Raw genomic sequence first — 26479 nt, 5'->3', positions numbered from 1 at the left:
TGTTCGTGGACAGGTTACAAAATATGTCAAAACTTCCAAAGGGCCTCCTGTGAATATAGTGTGCGACATATGTGCGCATTTTCGTTGAGTTCGAATAATTTCAAACGACAAAAGAATGGATTATTAAAGTTGGTGGCAGTTCAAAAATACACACACACACACATGCTCAATACAAACATTAAACATTAAATTGGCAAGTTTGTATAAAGTTTTGTTAATGAAACTAAATGGTCACCGAACTATATAAAGCGTATTTGTTTTTAATGTGTGTCAAAACTGTCCAAAATTAAACAATAATTTTACGCTTTAAAATTATTATTATTATTATTATTATTATTATTATTATTATTATTATTATTATTATTATTATTATTATTATTATTATTATTATTATTATTGTCATTAATATTATTATTGTAAAATTAAGTTTGGGTAAGGACTTTATTCCACGAAGTAGCAAGAAGGATTAACAATGTGAAGTACTTGGGCTATATCTATTTTTTTTTCTTAAAAATCATTATTCTATAAAGGGAAGCATTTTCCTAATTATTTTCTTTGAAAAATAATCATACATCAGATAATTTAATATTCAGAAAACAAAGAACATTAGAAAGAATAAATCAGGATGTTTTTTTTTAAAAAAAACAAAATAATTAACAATTACATTTTTTCAAAGACAATAATTACCAAAATGCTTCTCCTTATAGATTAATGATTTTAAAAGAAATAGCCCAAGTATTCAAAATCATTAATTCTTCTGCTTACTTTGTGCAATAAACTATTTAAGAAGACTTAATTTTACAATGACAATATTAATAATAATTTTAAAAACTGTCTTAAAATTTAAATTTTGGCAGTTTTTAATGCACGAAAGAAAAATACGCTTCATGTAGTTGGGTAATCCATTATTTTAAATAACATACAAATACCTATTTGCAGGCACTTTTTGTGAATTTTTATGAAATGGAAAATTCACATACATCTCAAAGTTTCGTATCGTCCGAAAACTAGCCCAAAATTCCTATTAGTTCTCGTGCTGCTGCCCATTTCTTCTTCAGCAATAATTGTGTCGTAAAATTTAAAGTGCTACGCAGTTTGATTATCCCGTTATTTTTTATTTATGTAATGAAATAAAAGTTAAAATACCTAACTTTTTAGGAAATATACAGAAGTTCTTGAACTTTTGAGATTATTTATCAGTGGAGTACATCGTAAATTTCGACACTTGTAATCAATATTCATGAGATAAAATTAAAAATAATATGAAATGAAATTTTTGAGGTTTACATCCCACTGTTTTGCCGGCTAGGCTAAAGGAGACGGTGATGAGAAATGAATGAAATGGTGGAATGAAGAAAGTTTGAGGAAACGGGAGAAACCCACGCACACAGTGTTTGATAAAGTTAAATAATTTCCAGAGTGGTGTTTCCTATAAATACATTTTTTTAATTCTCAGCGTATTTTTCTGTATTCGTTATATGTCATAGTTTTTAAATACATCATTCTTAATCTATGATGCATTTAATTAACAAGACTTTCGAACAGAACTATTTTAACTGTAATATTCTCGTCTCGATTTTCGAAGAATTCTCTTGTCTCGTCTCAATTTTCGAAAAGCTTTATTCATCTTATTTGGAAATTTATATACAAAATTTCTATATAATTTAAATAATGTTCTTAATTTCATCTAGAAAGTATTAGGATTCTTTCTCATCACCAGAGGTCCATGAAGGGTGGGCTATAACAACATTTAAAGCATATTAGAGTATATTGTGTAATAACGTGTTATTTTGAAGCGTTGATAGATGCTTTACATTGTGTCTGTACAACCACTTTCATAAATTTATAGTTTTTATACTATAAAACATGTAACACAAACCTTAAGACTAGGGTGAACTAGTGTTATCCACAAAAACTCAAGAATTTTCACCTCTAGTGTCATTCTCGACTCGATAATGAGACGAGAATTGTCATGTTTTTTTTTGTCTCGTCTCGATTCTCGAGAAGAGATGACAAATACAAACCTTTTGTGAAATATTTGTGCAATTCATGTATTTTCATTATACTACATAAAGTGTTGTAGATACACACATTTACATTGTATTTTTTTAAAGAAAATAAAACTCTTAGAAACTTTGACGACGTGATTTATTCGAAATATAGACATAAAACATTTCAATAAAATGAAACAAAGATAAAATAAATATTACAAAATGCACACAAAGTAAAACATTTCAATAAAACGAAACACAGGGAAAATAAATGTTACAAAATGCACACAAAATAAAACATATCAATAAAATGAAACACAGAGAAAATAAATATTACAAAATGCACTCAAAATAAAACGTTTCAATAAAATGAAACATAGAGAAAATAAATATTACAAAATACACACAAAACACTTAATTATTAATATTTATTGTTTTAAAAACTTATTAATACTGTTACGAACAACTTAACTAACATTAAACTGCCAACTTACGAAATTAAAATCTGGAAATTTGTTTAATGCATTGTCTTCAACTACTTGCGAAATTTCTCATTTTTTGCAGAAGGGAAAGAAATCTTTTACGCCAGAAATCTTGGTAAATGTATTATTACTATAAATTCATGCATGAGAAATGTTTATAACTACGTATATTTACGTATATCATAATTTTTGCCCATTTTCTTGTTATTGTGCAAATTAGTCTGATCGTCTTGAATGATCGCGACACTGATTAACGGTGCAGGTATTTTAACGCCTCGTAAATAACATTTTAAAAATATTTCTCCTCCAGTTTTTTAAAATACTTTTACACGTAAAATCTTTTATTATTATATATTGTTTTTCCTTGTAGTAGTGTACCCTGAAATTGTTTTGGTGTAAAAATATTAAGAATAAGTTTATGAAGTTATTTTTATTCTTTTTTGTAATATCATGAATGTCATTACTTAATTAGGTACCTTTTTAAACAAAGAGTTCCCTATGTTATTTTTACTAAGGAATAATGTAATTAGATTAGGGGTGAGGGTGAATTGTTGAAATTTTGACGATTTTTTAAAAAGAAAAATTTAATATTTACGTGTCGGACCTGTTTGTAATTTATTCTTAATATTTTTTGCTGTCCATTTATGCAAAATTGGTTTGTAAATTGATCTTTGGTGGGCGTGTTAAAAATGTTTGATTTTGCAATGTGCCAAAGTCGCTCCCGGCCGCCATTTTCCCAAAGATTACATGTTCCTCTCCTTTTCCCTGGTTCATCTCGTTCGTCTCCTCTTCTTGAGCCGGCGCGCAGTACTCACACACACACACAGACAGACACATTGAGCTCCCCACCCCTCTTCCCTCCTCCGCATCTCATTTGCAAGGCCGATCCAATGGCAAACCATGTTCTGCGCATGAACTATTTTGCGACATTAAAAAAAAGGAAATATTTTGTCGAATAAACAAAGCAAAATAAGGACAAACTTGATATTGTTCGATAGTCTATAATGTCAGGATTTTTAAGAAATAATTTTGCAATAAATTTGCATATTTTTTTGGTAGGAAATTTCGCTTTCTGATCGTTTACAAGGTCGCGCGGTTGAATGAGAGGCGAGCGGGGGGTGCAGTTAACTCCTGACGAGTGACGTGTCTTGCACTGGTCGCCATAGGAGCATCGCATCTCCGTTCCAAAGAGCAGAATCACTTCTCTAAATATGAAACTTCTCAAATTATTCATCATGTTGTACAAAACTAGTTTCAATTTGGAACTACAATTCCTTGCAGGGAGATATGTATGCAAATTTTACGCATTGTCAATGCCTAGAAAATGGAAAAGGTAAGAAATAATTACATCTTATTACTAATCATGTATGTTTGCTGCTATTATACAACCTTCTGCTTGGCGACCATGTTTTTTTCCTTGCGACCAGCGGCCGACTTTAAATGTCCCGCCCGCTATAAATTTTTACATTTTTGCTGACAAACACCCATTTGCAGATACTTTTTGTGAACTTTTATGAATTAGAAAATTCATATTCATCTCAAAGTTTCCTACCGTCCAAAAACCAGCCCAAAATTCCTATTAGTTCTCATGCTGCTGCCTATTTGTACTTGAGCAATAATTGCGTCGTAAAATTTAAAGTGCTACGCAGTTTGGTTATCCCGTTATTTTATTTACGAAAAAAATAAACAATTAAAATATCTAACTTTTTTGGAAAATGTACAGCAATTCGTGAACTTTTGAGGTTATCGGTGGATCACATTGTAAATTTCGACACTTGTAAATCGATATTCATGAGCTAAAATTAAATAATTTCCGGAGTTGTGTTTACCACAAATACAAGTCTTTTTAATATTTTTTTTTTGTATTCGTTAAATATCATAGTTTTTTTTAATGTACCATTCTTAATCTATGAGCTTTTAATTAACAAGTGTTTCGAACAGAACTATTTTAACTGTAATATCTGGTAGAGCAATTTCTAGTCTTGTAACTTCTATTTTTAGAAATTGTTCAACTGAATATTATAGTTAAAATAATTGTGTACAAACCTTTGCTAATTCTAATATTATTTTTTTAAATAATTTTATTGTAAGCCTGTGTTTTTCTTCCTTTCTTGTATAGATTACCTTATATTGTAATATTTTAAAAATCAAAATTTCTTTGCGCTAAATATTGTAGTGGCTTTCAGTAGTAATACATAATATAATGCTTTCTGCTTAAAGAATGTGGACTATATTTAATGTAAATAATAATTTCACCAAGTATAATATGAACTGCTCAAAATTAGACGAATTTCTGCTTATTTATGTACATACAATATATATATATATATATATATATATATATATATATATATATATATATATATATATATATATATATATATATATATATATATATATATATATATATTTTAAAATTTTATTGACAAAAATTTGTTTTAAATAAATTAAGATAATCTAAACAATATTGTCATATATTTAAAAAAAATACGAGTTATCCTTAAAAAATGATATGTAGATATTTATTTTGGGAATTAGCAGATATTAGAATATTTTCTATTTGTTTTTGAATTAACTTTTTTATATATGATCGGTCAAAAGAAAATTCTGAAACTGTGTTCTCTTCATCTCGTATTTATTTTGTTTCAAATTCATTCGATAAATTTCAAAATCCAAAACGAAATGTATATATATAAAATTTTATAATTAATATGCAATGTTTTTTCTTAACTAAATATAATATTATAATTGATATATATGACTTAATGTGTTGGTAGATTTGAAGAAGAGAAGAAAATTTTCATTGATAAGAAAAATTAAAATTGAAAACACATCTTTCAGTTTCTGTCTTCCAGTTTCTGTTTGTTTGGGTAATAAATTTAATTGTTTTTTATTGATTATATTATGTATCGTTTTACAGGATAATTTATTAATTTATTATGTCTATTAGCTTCTCCTGCCAGTATATATATATGCGGCAGGTACGCACCCAGAAATTGTTGTTCGGGGGAGGGGGCTCAAAGTTTGAGTGGTCCCATAGTAGTACAATACATAGCGTTTATGTAGTATTGAATCAATGTTATTCTTAACAGGAAAAGACGATAAGTAATTGATAAGCACTGCCACCTATATTGTCGGGATGAAAAATGATAGAACTAGATTGTTTATAAGAAAGAAAAAAATACAGATGAAGTGTAAGATCAATTGCTTGTGCTAGATCAGTCATTTCTCTGCAAAACAAGTATAGTTTCATTTTCTTCTTAAATAAAAACTGTACAAATGTATATCGAGATCCGAAGTTTGGGGGATTCGGAACCGGTGGACTCCCCCGTGGGTATGCCCCTCGATATACGCCGCTAATTGCTCGCGAAACTAGTTTCCCATTAATGTTAAGTAAAATTTGATTCCTTAAGTTTCAGAGCAAGTCGTCCAAAATTCAAATTATTATTGTAGATTCTATATAGAATATACCTTATTTTAGGTTCTAGTGTTTTTTCTTCTTCTCCTCCTTTTCTTTAGGTTTTCTCAATAGATTACACTGCAAGATTTTATGAGATTACATTAAACTAGTGCGAATTATATTTGAATAATATTGTTAAATTACAGAGAAATATAATTGTTATGAGAGTAGCAGGAACAAATCCCCTGTTGTCAGAGATCTATTTAAATTTTAAATTTTCACCAAATAGCTACTGGATCTTAAAAATACTAAGGTTCTTTAGTATTTATGTTATTAATAAATGACTACAGTTAGTAATACATTACCTTGAGCATGAGCGACAAGATAAAATAATTGTGGAGCTTATTATCAAAACGTCCCTTGTCCGTCCAACAAAAATTTTTACAAATCGAAAGAAAAAACTAATAATTATTTTAAAGGGTTATTAAATATTGTAAGATTTGGTGTAGAAATTCTTTAAACCATTATTGCGTCATTTTATAAACAAATTCCATTATTCAAGACACAAGTAATGAATAATAAAGATATTTAATTTGGACAAGAGACATTTTGAAACTAAAAAATGGACAAGGGACGTTTTGAAAGCAAATCTATCGGACAAGAGACAAATTGATACAAAATAATGAAAATATGGAATTATTTTCTTCTTCTTGATTACCACTCATATCTATGAAAATGAACAGCGATACTCCACAGACGTCTGACAAGTAACTTTTCTAAGTGCTTTCAAACTTACAAGCACCAATTTTACTAAGAAATAAGTGGAACAATATGGCTGATATGACCTCAACAATGTAATCAGCATAAAATATAAAGTTATCGCACAAATCTTTTGTCAATTATCTCGGTTGAGCCGAAGGTACTAACCAACTAGTTTGTGGTTAGTTCATATCAATTAAATGTTCTTGAAAGCAATAATTAATACACTTTTGTGTCAAGTAATTGCTGAGGAAAATTCATGGACAAGAAACAGTTAGAAATATGTTTGCAAGAATCGTGTTCAAGTGGGAATGGACATAGGACGTTTTCCTTCGAAACTTATTGATGTAAGGTGTCCGCTATTTTGCAGTGGACAGGAGACATTTTGAATAAAATTGCATATTTGAAATCCTCTTTTTCTCTGCGTTCTGGGACGTTTTGACCAGAAATAAAAGTGCAAAGATGTAAATAATTATTCGATGATTCCGTGTATATTGATATCTCGATTTTCAAAAAATGAATAAGAGACGTTTTGATAATAAGCTCCACAATTGATACCTTCATTTTTTAAGGATTGTTGTGGATAAACACCGTGTACGTGGGCTTTTTCGGAGTTCTCCCGTTTCCTCCCACTTTTTCATTCCACTATTTCATCCTTTTCTCATAATCATTGTGTCCTTTAGCCTAGCTGGCATAAGTGTGGGCTTAAAGATAAAGAAACATTTATCTTTAAGGAATATGGGTTCTTAATTTTGGGTATAGAAGTTTTGGATATAGAAAGAATAAGTATAAAAGGTTACAAAAGAGCTTTGTTTAATGTACTTTCCAAAATAAATATAACATTAATTATTTTCTTGATTGTAAAATATATGTACTGTCACTCACATTGTGCTGTTAAGATTACACATACATAAACCGACAATAAACAATTCTGTTACATTATTTTGAATTCATCAGAATGCTGGTGTGCCCAGCGCAAGCACTTTGTGCATTCAATCCAGTGTTTAGTGGGATGTCTATGAACCAAGATAAAAATTCTCCGGAGTTAGGAACCATCTCTTAATTACCCATTGGCGTATTTAAGATAGAACTGCAAATGCGGTGGGCGGTATGGATGCATAATTTGAAGTTTGACATCCTGTACGAGTTATCTATATTTCTCTCTCTCACACTGAAAGTACGTCTTCAAAACTATTATAATTGCTCTTGTATTATCTATGGTAACACATCCAACTTGTGCTAGTTTCTTACCTTGTTCTCTATATGTGGCACCTAGTGTCAAAATCCGCAACACCCATTTTTCCATTTAGCTTAGTTTCAAGTAATTGTGCAAAAACGTGCAGTGAATCTCCATATATACAAGTACAAAGTCCCATATTTGAACTAGTTTTTTAGTATGATATACTAAGCTTTTAAACAAAATACTGTTTCCATGGAATTCCTTTAGATCAAATATATAACAAACGATATACCTATAACTCAATTTCAAATCAAGAGAGAGATAGTTGGATAGGATATTTCTGAGCGAATTTTGATAAAAATGGGCTACTTTTTTAAAAAAATGAAGCTAAACTATTATATTTTATTTACTAATAATAAATAATACAGTATTGTAAGAAAAGTTCCAGTAAACACAAATATATCTAACATTCTGTCAGCGATGCCAATATACCTAGGTATATACGCATATTATTGACTTCAAATTTTCGACTGTTTTTATTTGAGTGAGTTTTGAATATCTTTTTTCATAATTGGAAGGTATTCATGAAAAATGATTGGATTAATATATATTTCATTATGATTGGATTAATCATTTTATACATACTTCTTAAATATATTTTAGAAAATGTACATTGTTTTATTGTTATCAGTAAAGAAAACGAGTTTCGCTCCATGTTTAAGGTTGAATATTTTGTTGTTTCAATTCCCTGTGAAACCATCCGGACTTTAGACACTTACTTCTAATGACTGATATTTAATAATAATAAAGAATAGTTAGTTTTTAATGCATAACTAGGGATGACTTTTTTTTTTCCCTTTTTCGAAAAATCTGTTTTCCGATTTTTCCTAAAATTCATTTTTCGTTTAACGATTTTTCGAAAGATATTTCGTTTTTCGAATTTTTTCCTTTTTTTAAAAAAACATTCGTCTTTCGTTTAGCGAAATATTTTTCGTTTTCGAAAAATCGTTTCTCGATATAGTATTAAAAAAAAATGGTCATCCCTCTGCATAACCTTTTTAATAGACAGTCAGGTGGTCAAGCAGTAATGACAATGCCAGCATATTTGAAAGTCATTCCTTGCAATCTAACAGAAAAACAGTTGGCTGAAACAGTTGTCCAAAACGTAAAATTTGAAATTGAAATGTTGTAGAATTTAAGTGATGTATAGTTTACATTGTTCAAAGATGTTTTAATAGCCGCGACCAATCACTACGCATCGCGACACTAAAATATGAAGAAAATAGAACGTTAAATCTAAAATCTTTTGAACTACATATAAAAGAAAATTAAAATGCTTGCAAATATCAATTTTGAAATATTTCTTCATTTTGAAAAATTTCAATTTTGAAAAATTTCTTCCCCTTTTGTTCAAATTTTCTTCGTGAGTATCTTCAGATAGTCTGTCTTCTTGATGTAATCTAGAGAGATTGTTGTAAAATACTCCCTATGCAATAATATAAAGTATTCGAATTAATACAACACACACATAAATACGTCTGCTCAATACAAAAGCTAATCATTAAATGGTTGTATTTGTAGTTTGACGTTCGTTGAGATATTCAGACATTTTAAATGTTTTTAATCAGTTGTTGTCAGCCGCGGTGGTTCCGTGAAAGAGAGTTCACCTCTGGTGCTTGAGGTCCCTAGTTTGATCCCAGCTCGCGCCAAGTGAACTTTGCGGTGGAAAAACACCGTGTGCGTGGGTTTTCCCGTTTCCTCCCATTTTCTTCATTCCACCATTTCATTCATGTCTCATCATCACCTTCTCCTTTAGTCTAGCCGGCATGAACATAAAACATAAAACCTAAAGATTTCATTTTTATTTCAGTTGTCAGGTAACAATGAATTTGCAAAATGAAAAAAATAAAGTGTTGTTGCAGTCGACTAGGCAGAAAGAAACACGGACAAACCTTTAAGTAATTGTCATTTATTTATTCTCACTTTAAAATCCGCTGGTGTTTGTTTCATATCAAAACAAAATTTGACAATTTTTGTTCAGGGACGTTAATAGTGAAAGCCGTAAAAACAATAAAAAAAATGAATATTACGCCCCTTTGTTTGATAGGAATGAAATGAAATCTTTGAGTTTTACGTCCCACGGTTATGCCGGTTAGGCTAAAGGAGACGGTGATTATGAGAAATGAATGAAATGGTGGAATGAAGAAAGTGGGAGGAAACTAGAGAACTCCGAGAAAACCCACGAGCACAGTGTTTATGCACCGCGAAGTCCACACGGCTTTGTTTGATAGAGCCGACATGTTACTCAAGTGCAAAATAAAAGGAAGCGCTCGAAACAATTATCAAATAGTTGAAATATGCACTGATTAGCCTTTTATATGTAATTGTTATTACTGACTTGTTCTGCCTTTTCAGTAAAAATTTCAATATTTGAGGAGTTCAGTGCATAATAGTATCAAATCCACTTTTTAAAAGTCATTTGGGACATTTCATCTTAAATATCCTTATCTGGAGCTCCTTTCAGAGCTGGAAAAATCCATGTCCTGATATTGTAACTCTTTAAATTCAGGAGTGTAGTGCAGCTAGAGCTGAGCGACGCTCCGTTACAGCTTTTGAGAGAGAAGAGAGGCTACAACAGATGTGTTCAAAGTTATGTTTTTTGAATGTTTGTTCAAAAGTAAACAGAAAGTAAATAAAATCTGAGTTAGAAAAATTACGGTATGGCTCTCTCTTTTTGAATTGTTTCACTACACAATATGAAAATTTCATTCATATTTGATTTCAGTTTTGTTTGAGTTGATTTTTGAGTTTAACGTCCCGTTCAGCAGCGAGGTTGTATGAGACGTGGACCTACTGATTAACGTAGAATCCGAACCACGGGAATCAAACCCGGATCTCCAACGCCAAAGGCGCGTACGCTAACCGCTTAGCCACTAAATAGCACATTTCAGTTTTGTGTTTATGTCGAAATTGTGATTTTTTAGTTCTTTCGTCTGCCACCAAGCGCTCCGGCACAGAAGAATTAGGTATTACAACCCTGCTAATAATAATAATAATAATAATAATAATAATAATAATAATAATAATAATAATAATAATAATAATAATAATAATAATAATAATAGCTTTTGCATGTACTTAGCGTACCGTACAAAGTTTATGTATCTTTTTTTCTCAGAACTTCGGTAATTGTATTTGATTCCCTTGTGCTCTGAACGCTACATTTGTCTCTTAAAATTGACTACACTGTTGTTATCTGTAAACTAGCAGAATGCCTGTTCTTCGCTCAAGATCAATTATTTTTATATGTTACCGTATTCCATTAGGAGTACTGATGGGCGCTGAATTTGGATTTAAAGGGCATTATCGGAAGTGTCACTGTTTATCTCAGCGATAATGAAAACTATAGATTTGACGCTAATATAGGTCATTCTCGAACATTTTTATGTATGTCCCCGTCACTTTCCCCAAGTTACGGGGCTGAATTTGGATTTTAACGGCATCGGAAGTGTCACTGTTCATCTCAGCGACCCCGAAAACTATAGATTCGACAATATGGCATATGAATCATTTTTGATCATTTTTTATATATCCTCCTCCTCCTCCCCTAAGTTGCACCATCAAAGTGAAATGATAAAGGCCATCCCAGGCCCGAACCTCATCTATGTTGAAAATTTGATCGAGGTTGGTCGTGTGGTTTAAGAGTTAACTAGGGATGCGCACGAGACGAGATTTGTGGCTGTCTCGTCTCGAAAATGTGCTGTAAAAGTGATGTCTCGACTCGAGTAATGTATATTTTACTATTGGAAGAGCCGTGTCTCGACTCGAATTTTGTCAGGAAAATCCTGTCTCGACTCATCTCGTGCGCATCCCTAATTAAGTCACAAACATAGTCACTTTCATTTGTGTGTATATTCATTGATTAAAAAGAGGAAAGAAAAGAAAAGCATCCTGTCATCTGTTGAGTATTTATGCACTTATATACTCACCTTTAAAGCCGCTGCCGTAAACTTCATATCAGGCGAAATTTGGCAATTTTCATTCACAAGATAATAGTGAAAGTGATAAAAAAAAAAAAAGTGAATATGCGTATGTGTATTATATGAAGATTTTTGGTGGACTTTTCTCACGGAAGTTGTGGTTGAAAGGTATTATGTTGTGTAAAGAAAAATATATTTAAAGATAAGCCCTAATCTGCTCATACATTATGGAAAAAAGAATGATAACGCTAGAGTCTAGCGGCTTGGCGCTTTCTTTTACATGGAATAGGTAAGTGATATATAGCTCGACCCAAGACGCGATAAAGGTATTTAATCAACCCTATATATACGTATATATCTTCCACACAGAATATGTAAACAGTGTCCGCCCCCGCTTGTCTGTCTTTGCATATTCGAATCTGAGTTCATGGGAGTTCATTTGGGATATTTAAATGTCTCAGAAAACACATGTTTGCGTGTTTACATGACAGAATATAGGGTGTTCACAAATAAAACTGTACGATATAGAACAAAGAGCTTGTATTCTTCAAGCACAAAGTAGAAGTCCCTCCTTCCCCAAGGACTAATGTGAAAGTAAAATCTCCATACTTCATTAATTTCAGCACGTAGTAGATAGCATTGATGTAGTTAGTACCACATTCTGGCCGCGTTTAACTCCTGGACCCTTCCCCCCAGGTGACGAGGGTAGAAATGAAAGTTTCCGCCTCTACTCAGAATCGAACCCATGTTACCTAGTTGATACATACACCAGTGAGGTCTCTTTCTCCCAAACATTTATCAGACACAAGAGTTTTGTACAATATACTCAGTATGTATATGCAAACTATTGGTTCCTCATACACATCCAAACAATGGTGCAATTTCGTGGCCCCGCGTAGCGTAGTCGCCAATGCTCTCGTCTATGGTGCGAGCGGTCCTGAGTGAGGTTTTCATGCGTTTTCCTCATTCACACTAGGCAAATGCCGGGATGGTACCTAACATCAGGTTCCAGGCCGCTTCCTTTCTTCCCCAATCCTTTTATCCTTCGCTTTTGTCGGATAGTGTGATCGCCGAGGGACGTCATGTCTCATATACGTGATGGGCTGAATGACCATACAGTAGATGCCAACAGCCCAGATATCTAATTCCTAATTCTAATCCTAATAGTGCAATTTCACTCACGTGCACTGCAGAATAAGTGATTGTTAAGTGATTGATGTTACTGCTCTTGAAGATCGTCGATAGACCTCACCTTACTCTTGCAGACAATATTCGTATAGTCCCATAGAGTTATATCAGGGAAACGAGGTGACCATGATATCAATAATTTTAAGTTCAATTTAACTCATGTACGCTACAGAATATCAGGTGTAAAGCGGTTGATATTAGATTTTCTTGGAAATGATCGATAAACCTTACTTTCATCTTGTACGCAATAATCTTGATGTAGCCCCGTAGAAAGAAAACATAATGGAGTTATATTGGGTGAACGGGGTGGCCATAGTATAAAGCATTTTAATTCGGCAAACCACAAGGCGCACACAGCTTCTTTTTGGGTAGACGCCATTTCTGTTTACTGAGCCAACTAGCGCCGACTACTTCCCGTAGTTCGATCTTAATTTAGCGTTGCTAGATTTCGACAATATCGTACGGCAAAGAAGAATACGTAATTTAGCTTCTTTCCTTTCTGTTGGGAGAGGAAATTGTGTTCATTTATTTGTAGACACGCAGTATACTGTAAAACGAGTGCGTCGAATGAAAGAGATTGATCGAAAATGATTTGAAGTTTTCTCTGAGTGGAATCGTGTTTGATTGGGACAAATACGATTGTTGGTGACGTCCCCATTAAACAATATAATCAAATTGACGTACTATTTCTAATTATAATAAGGCTCTATATATGGTTAATATTAATTGATTTTAAATACAGAAAACGAAGATTATTTTCATTGAAGTCTAGTATATCGTGCTTACCCAATTATGTTATATCTAATCTCCCAATACTAATGCATCTGTGTGGAGAAGGTGTGTTCTTCTAAGGCCCACGTCTTAGTAGTTAGTTCTACAGATGCGGAAACCAAGGGTGTCTACAAAAGGGGAGGTCATGATGCAAAGTTTATTAAAATTTTAGTACTAAAAAAAAAGAAGAAAAAAAGAAAGAAAAAAAGAACGGCGTATCTCTTTTTAACAAACATTGATGCTTGGTAATTGCTCTGGTGCCATTGGGTGCAACTGATTTTTGTACGATTTCGGAGGAAAGAAACAGTCGTAAATAACAGTTACCTTCGTGCATTTCGCGGTTAAGTTTGTTTGTTGGTTATTGCATCCATTTGTAATGGTTATAAAAACTAGAAGGCTAAGCTGTATGTTTTAATAGTAATATTCACATTCATTGGAAAAAAAATTGACTGCTAGTTACGATAAATTGGATCGAAAGCAAAAAATATTAACAACTTAATTTTATTTATTCTATTAACCACGTCGCCGAAAATTAATTTTATTTATTCTATTATCCAACTCGCCGAAAATTAATTTTATTTATTGTCCTAACCAAGTCGCCGAAAATTAATTTTCATTTATTCTATTAACCAAGTCACCGAAAATTAATTTTATTTATTATATTAACCAAGTCGCCGAAAATGAAGTTACTATTTTTTGCATAGTAATTGGAAGGTCCGAGTTCGAATTACGTGATCAGCTATCTTTCTTTGAGATTTTTTTTTTTTTTTACCTACTACTGAGTGCCGCAGTTATACTTTTGACATGTAGTTTCTGCCCAACTTCGGTCCGAATTTCCTACTCTTTTCTGGCCGACCCAGTTAAGATTTTTCTATCAGTAAAGTTTCCACTGTATAATGATCTGGCTGTAACACGGACACTGTAAAGAAACACATTTTCCGGCGACACGGCGAACAAACCCTGTATGTAAAACGATAATCATACCTATTGTTAACATGGTCGCTTACTCTGAGGGAAGAACGTAGACAAAGTATTTGAGAACAAGATCCTAAGACGAATATTCGGACCCAAGAGAAATGGGAGTGGCGGAAACTTCATAAGGAGGAACTATATAATTTATACGATTTACCAAACATTATTAGGGTCGAATATAATTGTCACTGAGTGAAAGAAAACACGGAATGTGAAATCTTTCTTTGTTCACCAAAGGCTGTGACGGGGGCATCTCTCATAATTTGTACACGAGAGATGCTGGTGACCATCATTTTTGAATTGGCGAGTGCGTTTGACTTTGAAATTTTGCGTCCTGATCTAGTATGTTGTCAAAAACTTCTGCTAGGTCAATTTATAATATAACCCGGAGTATTTAAATACCGGCTTGAAAGATTTAGGGTTTAAACACTTCACTCGAACTTTGTTTGGCCTTTAAAAATTTACCTATATTAGAAGTTTAAAATACGAATAATTAATTCTTGGAATATTCGAATTAAATTTCTTGAGTCCAATTTTATTCGACGCTTACAAACGATTCCCATAGTTCAGAAAACTAAATTTCTTAGTGTTCTGGTCTAGGAAATTAAACGATGTGGTGTAGTCGAGGAAACTAAACGGTCTGTTGTTATAGATCAGAAAACAAACTTCGTTGTGCTATAGTTACGGAAAAAATCTAAATTCCTTCGTGCTATACGGTAGTTCAGGAAACTAAATCCTCTAATGCTATATTCCAGAAAATGAAACTACTTTATGCTATAATCCAGGAAAGTAAATTTCCTAGTGCTGGTTTAGAATACTTCGTGATATAATTAAAGAAGTTGAACTCCTTGTGTTATTTATAGTCTAAGAAACTAAATTACTTTTTTTCTTTAATATAGGAAACTCAAATCCCTTGTGTGCTAGGAGGAAATTAAATTCTCTGGTTCCTTAATATAGAAAACCCAAATTTCTTGTGTGCTGTAGTCCAGGAAATTGAACTCCTTGTGCTATTGTCCAGGAAACTAAATTCTCTGGTGCTTTAATATAGAAAACTCAAATTCCTTGTGTGCTATAATCTACGAAATTTAACTCGTAGTGCTATAGTCCAGGAAACTAAATTCTCTGGTGTTTTAATTATAGAGAAGTTAAAATTCCTTGTGTGGTATAGTCCAGGAAATTTAACTCTTGGTGCTCTAGTTCTGGAAACTAAATTTTGTGGTGCTTTAATGTAGAAAACTTAAATTCCTTATGTGCTATAGTCCCAAAAATTAAACTTCTGGTGTTGTAGTCCAGGAAATTTAAGTCCTGGTGCTATAGTCAAGGAAACTAAATTCACTGGTGCTATAAGCCAGAAAAATAAACTGTTTGGTTCCGTATTTCAGGAGGGCAAATTCTATAGTGGTATCAGTCGTGCACGATAGTAAATATTCTGGTGCTTTATTTCAGAAAGAGCTTTGGCAGACCATATGGTGAATCTTCAATTGGATAGTTGGCATATCAACTCTTAGCACATTATTTTTCCCTTCTAGACCTTTTTTAGAAGAAAAGATAAGTCGCTTTCTCTAGCTTCCTCAGAATGTTGGGTTAGTACCAAATAAATATTACGTGCTTCTGTTGAGAATCAAAATTTAAACTAGCGCTTACCGAAAGCACACACGATAACTTTGCGATTATAGAGAGATAATTCTCAATTGATATTTAATATTCCAATGATATTTACATACTAAAAATCTCATTCTTACACAAAATTCTTTATTGGGAAAATGTACGTGTCTTTGTTGTACTGCAGCGTTGATCTGGTGTGAAAGAGAATGCGTTAGCCAGACATCTTCGTACGGCTAATGTTTACCTAGGTCATTCACGGACTAATTTGTACTGTTGCCCCAATGACTTACTTAAGGGGAACCAACCATCTGTGTATACAACTGATCAGATGGAATGTGGACCTGTTTACTGCTGTTCCTTCTCTGTTTTTAAGATAGGAAAGGAAAGGAAAGAAAAAAAAATCAAAAGTATAGACAAACACTAATCTCAAGAAATAGAAGATAAAAATACCGAAAAATATTCACAAATTGTCAAGGAATTTTGTAACTTCTTGGCAGAAGGAAAATTCCAATTGCTTTTGTTTGCTACTCTTTTGTGGCTTTTTTTTTCCTTTTAACATATTCACACTTCATTAGCAGAAAAAGGTCATTTCAATATTTTTAAATATCTTTCGTCAATAGCAACACCGCGCTTTTGCATTCCTTTTAAGGGCGGAGTGGGATACGGAACATACAACGATAGCCAAGGGAAAAAAATACATATTTGTGTAATTTAAGGCTGTTTACTAAATATTGTAGTGTAATTTAAAAATAACCTGCGTTAAATAAGTAAAAATCAGATAACAGTCGAAAGTTAATCATGGAATTGTTTAGTTCTCGTAACACGCTTTATTTTAAAATTACCGTAAGTTGGTTAATGTAACCCCTGTAAGTTGCGTTCTTGAGGGCGGAGTGAGATACTGAACATACATACATCGATAGCCAAGAATAAAACATATATATTTATTTAAAGCTGTTTACTAGTAAAAATCAGATAACATTCAAAAGTTATCATGGAATTGTTTAGTTCTCGCAACACGCTTTATTTTAAAACAACTGTAAGTTGGTTAATGTAACCCCTGTAAGTTGCGTTCTTGAGGGCGGAGTGAGACACTGAACATACATACATCGATAGCCAAGAATAAAACATATATATTTATTTAAAGCTGTTTACTAGTAAAAATCAGATAACATTCAAAAGTTATCATGGAATTGTTTAGTTCTCGCAACACGCTTTATTTTAAAACAACTGTAAGTTGGTTAATGTAACCCCTGTAAGTTGCGTTCTTGAGGGCGGAGTGAGATACTGAAAATACATACATCGATAGCCAAGAATAAAACATATATATTTATTTAAAGCTGTTTACTAGTAAAAATCAGATAACATTCAAAAGTTATCATGGAATTGTTTAGTTCTCGTAACACGCTTTATTTTAAAACAACTGTAAGTTGGTTAATGTAACCCCTGTAAGTTGCGTTCTTGAGGGCGGAGTGAGACACTGAACATACATACATCGATAGCCAAGAATAAAACATATATATTTATTTAAAGCTGTTTACTAGTAAAAATCAGATAACATTCAAAAGTTATCATGGAATTGTTTAGTTCTCGTAACACGCTTTATTTTAAAACAACTGTAAGTTGGTTAATGTAACCCCTGTAAGTTGCGTTCTTGAGGGCGGAGTGAGATACTGAACATACATACATCGATAGCCAAGAATAAAACATATATATTTATTTAAAGCTGTTTACTAGTAAAAATCAGATAACATTCAAAAGTTATCATGGAATTGTTTAGTTCTCGCAACACGCTTTATTTTAAAACAACTGTAAGTTGGTTAATGTAACCCCTGTAAGTTGCGTTCTTGAGGGCGGAGTGAGATACTGAAAATACATACATCGATAGCCAAGAATAAAACATATATATTTATTTAAAGCTGTTTACTAGTAAAAATCAGATAACATTCAAAAGTTATCATGGAATTGTTTAGTTCTCGTAACACGCTTTATTTTAAAACAACTGTAAGTTGGTTAATGTAACCCCTGTAAGTTGCGTTCTTGAGGGCGGAGTGAGACACTGAACATACATACATCGATAGCCAAGAATAAAACATATATATTTATTTAAAGCTGTTTACTGGTAAAAATCAGATAACATTCAAAAGTTATCATGGAATTGTTTAGTTCTCGTAACATGCTTTATTTTAAAAATAACTCTAAATTGATTACTGTAATACCTGTAAGTTGAATGTGACGTCTGTAAGTTAAACCATGACATTTGTAAGTTAGTTGTGACGTCTGTAAATTAATCATGATATCTGTAAAGTTAGTTATGACATGTAAGTCACTGATATTAATGCGATTTTATTATATACGTGTGCTGCTTAACAATGAGAAATTTCTTGAACAGTAGCTAAGTTATCTCAGATCATAATATTGACTAATTATTATTGTAAAGATAACGTCGGAAAGTCGTGAATATTCAGTTTTGCAGCTCCTTTTTTGAAAATTAAATTGTGAAAATAACGTGTTTAAATAATATCGAATATCCTGCAACGAAGAGCGTAACGGCCTTGAGTTTAATTCTCGCCTCGGTCGGAGTGTTCACCGCGGTAAATGAGCAGTGCCTTATTCGAGCATGTTCGAGAGGGGGGCTCAAATTCTCTTAAGATACAGGTGTAAGATGTAGGTGATGGTATCCTCTAGAGCTTTAATTCTCTCCGAAATAGAGGAGATTGGGTAAGACACTGTAAATGAATGTAGCAATATGGACCTCATTTGAAGCAGTAGATCCTGTCCTTATATAGTCAGTGTTTAAAATAGGGGTTAATCGATAAATTAAGTCAAATCACGTCCCTCAGGCTGAAGAAAACGGGTGTTGAAACACAAGTAAATGATGGAAACAGCCAGTTACATTTTGGAGTGGCCCGACAGAGTTACGTTGACCTATTATCGAATCTTCGAGCATGCCGTCTTAGAAGTGCGCGTTCTCCAACTGACTTTCCGTGGTGTAATAATTACCTATTATTATTTCAAATAATTTATACCCACATAATTCCCTGAGTGTACGCATAGAATATGTGATCAAACGCCGAACTCATGCCCGGAGACCCAAAGTTCGATTCTCAGTGGGAGCTCATGTGGTGCGCAGCGCCGTAACTTAGATTTTTCTCGGCGGGGGCAAGCATTAATAGGCGTATTTGGGCCCCTCTTTCCATTTTTCTCTTACTTTTTATTCCACCCCCCGGAGCCTTGCCCTCCCGCACGGTAAGGTCTGCGGGATTGTTAATTACGCGCCAGGGCCCGTTCCATACATAACTAATTAATAAAGGGGACAATATTGACAAATCTCGAAGCCATACGAATAAATATTATTTCTAGGGCCCCTAATTATAGACATGTCTTGCTGAAATGGGTCCACGTCTATTTTTTGTTTTATTTACCTTTTTTGTGCTGTTTTGTTTATGTAATGTAATGAACCTGTTCGATGCTTCATTTATAATTTCATGTTAGTATCGTATATAAAGTAAGAAAATTTTGTCTCAAAATGGGCCCCCTTCGAATGGCGGGGAGCTTCCCTGGAGGGGCAGTTGCCCCCTGCCCCCCACAAGTTATGGCCCTGGGGTGCGGATCCCACGTTAAGTTGTAGGTTCACGTTTCATATAGTCTTGATGCATGCTAAAGGGGCGCTGAATTCCAATCCAGCCAACTATGCCGTACTTATGGATAGAACAAATGATAACAATTTCAACAAAATACAAAAATAAGACAGACAAATTATCTGATGTCCTTCTTAGTGGTCTAGTAGGTAGTGTGTGTGCCTTTGGTACGTGTAGTCCCGAGTTCAATTCCCTGTGGGAGAGAACAGGAATTTAATTTCATATTCACTGTCATTAATCATCTATCTCCTTCAGCCTAAAGGGTATAAATGAGGGCCATTAAACTAAAAATTCCATTTTAATTTCAACAAATCTGTTTGGCAATAGTGTACAACGTTACATGTTTTCTTAAACATGTAAATCCTTTACTTTACTTTTTCACTCTGTCATTAATAATAATTAGACAGTACGGATATTCTACTAGAATTGTAGTCTGTGAATAGTTTATAAGTGTAAACTTTATAAAGAAAAGTAACAGCAATTGACCATGTTGCCGTATCATTGGTATCTGTGGACTCAGGTACAATTAGGTGTTGATTTCATATCATGAAACAGTGAGACAGTTTGGGAGTCAAAACGGTAATAACGTTGACGGGTACCGAAGTCTGACCTCGCATCATGTAACTTAAAACTGTCTAATTGACTGGTATTGCAAGGTTATATTCTTTAGTTTATTATTATTGTGACAAGTCCACAGACCCGTAGCCAGCTGAAACATGTAGGGACGGCCGATAGAAGTTAGTGGGGCCCGATCCAATCATATTATATTGGCCAATTTCATTTCGAAGCCTACCATGAACATTTTAGGGATGCCAGTAAAAATTTAGAAAGGGCGACCCCCTTGCCTCCTGTGGATACGGGCCTGAGTCCGAATAAGTGGAGGGTGATTTTGAAGTTGAACATGTTCAAAGAGACATTTACGGTGTTATTAGGGGGTCAAAAATGTACTTTAGACCCCTCTAGCTCTTGTTGGTTATAGGAAGAGGGAGGTCTGTGCGGATGCTAATATATTCGCACGTATCTGAATCAGTATAATTTTTGCAGATGTATTTTTACTTTCTGTGCGGACACGACAAAAATTTTAGTGATCATTCTTCAAACTACTATTAATTATTTAAATTTTGTAATGAAGTATGATTACTTTTTAGATACAAACACGGTAACCGCCAGTACAAAACAAATGTTTCGTTAACTATTTTCTCGTTTTCCTCTAGTTAGGAAAAACAATGGAAAGGGATTTGCTCTAAAACTAATTGACAGATATGGTGTTACCAGCTTGACAAATTTCGTGTCAAGAGATTGGAATGTGATGGGTTCTTAAGCGAGTAGGTATGATTTCCATTAATTTCTTTTTCCTGTCTGCATGAATTTTATTGCGTTTTATTTAGGATAATTGACGTACAATAGAAAGAGATAGTACTGAATGTTTACCTGATTTTTTTTTTATATAAAATATTATATCATATCCACTTTTTGGCGTAACAGCCCTTGTGGGCCTGAGCCGCTCCAATGCCATCTGTTAGCGCCCTGTCTCTTAACAGACGTATCAGGAGCTTTCTAGACCGTCACGTGACATTATTTATGTGACTCCCTAAGTTTACCTCATGAGCTGGGTGGACGCCGGACATTGGGGAAGCATCGGCCAGGAATAGAGCGCAGGACCACGCAACCGAGAGTCCAACGATCTTACTACCAGACTACGACTATTGTAAAGGAGATATTTATAGTTGTTATAGTAGGAACTATTTTTGAAATCGTGAGAATCCTAGAACAAATAAGTTTTATATATTTATTGTCATTATTTGCGGATGCGGATGGAGATCCAGGTATTTGCGAATGCGAATCAAAATATTTCAATGCGGATAAGATTTTTTTTTTTTTTTTTTTTTTAATATCCGCCCAGACTTCTAGCTCTAGACTGGTTGGTAGTCTGGTTTGAGGATATCATTACATTTTCCCATTGCTAATTGTGAGACTGCTGTTAGACACATCTCGTGCGACCTAAGAAGAACTCTTTTAGGCACCACTCTTGAACTTATAAGCTGGTCGATCGTATTCATGGGGATATTATTGATATATTCAGGAAAACACTTTAAGAAACGGGAATTAGAGTAGCTGTATCCTTCGTTTGTGGACGCATTTCATGAAGGATTTTTTTTTTTTTTTTTTTTTTTTTAGCTGTTTTGACCTGTTTATTCTATAGGCTGAGAAAGGTAAGTAAAGTGGAGCCTAGTTTCGTGTAGTTCGGAGCGCCCTGTAGATAAGACGAGATAGAGTTCTTTCAATAGAAACATGCACTTTCCGAGATGAGACACAACGCTTCCAATAGAAACACACTTTTCGAGACGAGACAGAGCTATTACAATAGAAACATACATTTTCGGAGACGAGACAGAGTTCTTCCATTAGAAACATATACTTTCCGAGACGAGACATTACTTTGATGACAGTGTTTCGAGATGAGAATCCCCCACTCCTGCCTTGTACGCAACCCTACGTGTAATTTGTGTCTTGCGTCACCGGTCCTATTACTTGCTTCAGACAGATCATTGTTACCGAGTACTTATTAAGTTCTAGATGTTAACACATCTCTAAATCTTCCATTGAGGATTCGCAAGTGCCATTTTTGTGACTTAGTTTGCGATAATCGGCAAACTAATTTGTAATTTCAAATTGGTATTTCTACGTTGATTTGCGATTTGACTTCGTAATTCTTAATTTAAATGGGGATCGAGGAACAGGTTTCCTCATTTGTTTAGACACTTCGAATGAATTCTGAATTATTCCGTATTTTGGATTATTTTACAGCATAGAAATGTAACGTAAGATGATAATTTCTTTCTAAGGTTAAAATTTTTCACAGAGAAGTTGGTTTCTAAGCGTGGTCTAAATTTTACGCAAAAAATATACTTCCTTATTATTATTTTTTTTTAATTTTACGCAAAGAAATTAGTCTTAGCGTACTCTAAATTTTACGCAAAAAATACTTTCTTATTGTTTTTTAAATTTTACGCAAAGAACTTAGAGTCTTAGCGTAGTCTAAAATTTTATGGAAAGAAGTTAAAAAGTTTCTTAGCATGGTCTAATTTTTACGCAAAAAAGAAAAGTTGTGTCAACGTAGCCTAAATTTTACGCAAAGAAGTTAGGGTTTCTTATTGTAAATACGCATGTTACCGTTTCTTAGCGTAGTCTAAATTTTACGCAACTTACCGTGGGGAAAATTATACAGCATTGTAAGATTTTCCGTAACATTACACACAATCAATTTTACAGAATCGCTGTGCTGTTTGGAACATAAGCAGAACGAGAATTAAAGCCTCCCCCCCCAGTGAAGATCGTACCAGGTAAGTTGACACCTTAACCCTTATGCGTCCATAGGTTTTAGTAATAATAAACAACGTGAAAGTTTTGGAAATTGGGTCATTTACTGAAGAAAATGCCTGTTAATTGTGACAACGAGATTTCTGTCTTGTAACAAAAGACCTAGAGACAGATAACGAGTTTATTTAACATTTTTTACATATATGTACTATCTGTTAATATCTTGTTATTTTAAATGTTATGTATTCACTCAAAAAAATAATAATAATAAGCGTGGCGAAAACAATTAAGTACAAATACTTTAATTTTTTTTGTGTATGAAAAAGGTGCAATGTGTAACGAATTTCTCGCTTTTTTTTTTTTTTTTTAAGCAGACTGTGCTAACTTTCAAATGTATTCTGTTCATGGTTGTGTTAGGATGATCCGCATCTATAATTATCTAGTATACAGAGTGTTTCAAAGCAACACCGACAACGTTTGGGAGGTGATTCCTGGCACCAAGATAAGAAAAAAAGTATAGGTCAACTTGGGTACACAAATGCTTCCTTTCGGAGTTATAGGCTGCCGAAAATATGAAAGAAATAAACTTTAAAGGTCCTTAGCTCCAAACCTATGGGATCTACTGTAGTCGGGTCAAGATTTTACTGAGGAACTGGTATGTGCCCTATCCAAATATCCATGTTTCAGAATTCTGCGGTATTTCCGCAACAACTTTTATAGAGGTAGTTGGTGAATACTTCAAATTATATACCCGTAGCCAAACCCCCTCCATAAAAATTGTTGTATGAGTACAGGAGGTTTCTAAACATGTATTTTTCGGTAGCGCACATATTAGTTCCTAAGTAAAGTCTTGACCCGACTACGGTAGGCCCCATAGTTTTGGAGCTATGGACCTTTAAAGTTTATTTTTTCATGTTTTCGGCAGCCTATAACTCCGAAAGGAAGCATTTGTGCACCTAGGTTGGTCTATACTTTTTGTCTTATCTTGGTGTCAGGAATCACGTCCCAAACGTTGTCCATGTTATTTCGAAACACACTGTATTTTCTTTCGCAAATTTTATTCATTGTGTTGTTTGAATATTTGTTCACTTCAATCAGTAAATTTATGTCAACACAAGCATTTGTCCCCAGAATCTTTTATTTTATTTCTTAACTCGAATGTCTATCCGCTTCTTTATGGATCATCTTCGGAATGCTATATATGCTGTTTTTTTTTTTTTTTTTTTTTTTTTTTAATTTAATAACTGCTTCTCTTTAATTAGGAAGAAAGCGAGTTGAAGAAGTTGAGCTGAAAGTTTATTGTAGAAATTAGAGGAGACTTTAAGAAGAAATAATTAGACTTAAAAAATAAATAAATAAATAAATCTCCGGCGTATGGAACCCAGAGGTTGAAGCCGCGTTCACAAAAGCTTCCCACTGACTTCTATATTTAGCCAACTGGATCCAGTTTCTACTTTCTATTCCTATTTCTGCGAGATCCATCTTAATATTGTCCTCCCATCTGCACCGAGGTCTTCCTAATGGCCGTTTCCCAGTTTGTCTTCTAGTTAGGACTTTGAAAGCGTTCATACTTTCTTCCATTCTAGCTACATGACCTGCCCACCTGAGCCTCCTAGACTTGATGACCCTAACAATGTTTAGTAAACCGCATAAATTATGCAGTTCCTCGTTTTGCAGTTTCCGCTATTCCCCATTCCCGTTCCTCTTGGGTCCGAATATTCGTCTCAGGATCTTGTTCCCAAATACTTTCAGTCTACATTCTTCCTTCAGAGTAAGCAACCATGTTTCGCAACTATACAGAACAACAGTCATGATTATCGTTTTTTATATTTGAACCTTCAAATTTCTCTACAGAATTCGCGACAAGAATTGTAAACTGAATAATAACACGAATTCCATACTTTTAGTCGACATTTAATTTCTTCGTGAATATGGTTTTCGTCCGTTAATATTGATCCTAGATATTTGAAAGTATCCACTGTATCAAAAGTATTATTTGATATTTTAACCCATCCATAATTTGCCGTGTTACAATGCCGACAAACTTCCATGTATTTAGTGTTCTCTGCATTTACTTCTAAACTCATGTTCCTGCAAGCGTTTAATAAGATCTCTGCATTTCTTTCTATTGTTCTCCTAATAGAAATAATTAGACATTGTTTGAAAAGAAGACTTTGAAAGTAAGTCTTTAGGGTCACATGGCTGAACCACACGATTAGATGTGACTTTTTCTCAAGACATAATTGAATATTCAGTTTAGAAGAGACCCATAAGAAGAAAAATACTGAGCCTTTCTTTTTGGAGGTAAACCTTCAGAAAGAACATATTTTGAGCTCGTTTTAGAAGTAAGCCTTTTGTACAGAAAATATTAAAGAGTTCACATAAGAAGTAAGCCTTCAGAAAGAAAATATTAGGAGTTCATTTTAAAATTAAGCCCTCAGAAAGAAAATATTGGGAATTCGTATTACGAAGTACGTTTTTAGAAAGAAAATATCGGAAATTCAGTTCAGAATTGAACCATGAGAAAGAAGAAATTGGGAGTTGATTTTAGGAGTAAACTCTTAGAAAAAAAGAAAATATTTCTGAAGGTTTACTTCTAAAATCGTTTGTTTTAGCAGCACACTTCGGAAATAAACCACTTGAGTGTTTATTCGAAAAGTAAGTCTGTAGAAAGAAATATGAGGTGGGAATATGGAAGTAAAGTTTTAGTAAGAAAAAATATTGGGAGTTCGCTTTTAGAAGTAAGCCTTTTTTGAAAGAAATAATTGAAAGTTCATTTCAGAAATTAATCTGTAGGTAAAAAATAAGGGAGTTCATTTTACAGTAAAGCTTTTAGGGAATAAATATTTGGGAGTTTGATTTAGGTGTAAGCTTTTAGAAAGAAATTATTGAGAATTTTATTATACGTAAAAGTTTGGTTTAGAAGCAAGTCTGTAGAAGAAAAATAATTGAGAGTTCAGTTTAGAATTTAATCTGTAGGGAGGAAATAAGGGAGCTCATTTTACAATAAAGCTTTTAGGAAAGGAATATTTGGGAGTTTAGTTTAGGTGTAAGCTTTTAGGAAGAAATTACTGAAAATTGTATTGCACTTAAAAAGTTTGGTTTAGAAGCAAGTGTATAGAAGAAAACAATTGAGAATTCAGCTTAGAAATTAATCTGTGGGGAAAAATAAGGGAGTTCACTTTACAGTAA

At 33.4% G+C, this 26479-nt stretch overlaps 1 long non-coding RNA gene across 2 annotated transcripts in view; it reads left to right on the top strand.

Annotated features, from left to right (window-relative positions):
- Nucleotides 1-26479, top strand: part of LOC145681397 (uncharacterized) — a 368906-nt gene that overhangs the window by 84857 nt on the left and 257570 nt on the right. Inside the window, exon 1 of one of the 2 annotated variants that reach the window (XR_014130770.1) lies at nt 3538-3806. The exons of the other annotated variant lie outside the window; for it this stretch is intronic. This is a non-coding gene — a long non-coding RNA (uncharacterized LOC145681397). Of the gene's footprint in view, nt 1-3537; nt 3807-26479 lie in introns of those variants that run through there. 2 annotated transcript variants of the gene reach the window in all.

Source organism: Thermobia domestica, chromosome 3, assembly GCF_964235325.1.
Source record: "Thermobia domestica chromosome 3, izTheDome1.hap1.1, whole genome shotgun sequence".
In the NCBI taxonomy this organism is placed as follows: Eukaryota; Metazoa; Arthropoda; class Insecta; order Zygentoma; family Lepismatidae; genus Thermobia; species Thermobia domestica.
Note: the sequence above shows the minus strand (reverse complement) of the source record. Positions and strands in the feature narration are given on the sequence as shown.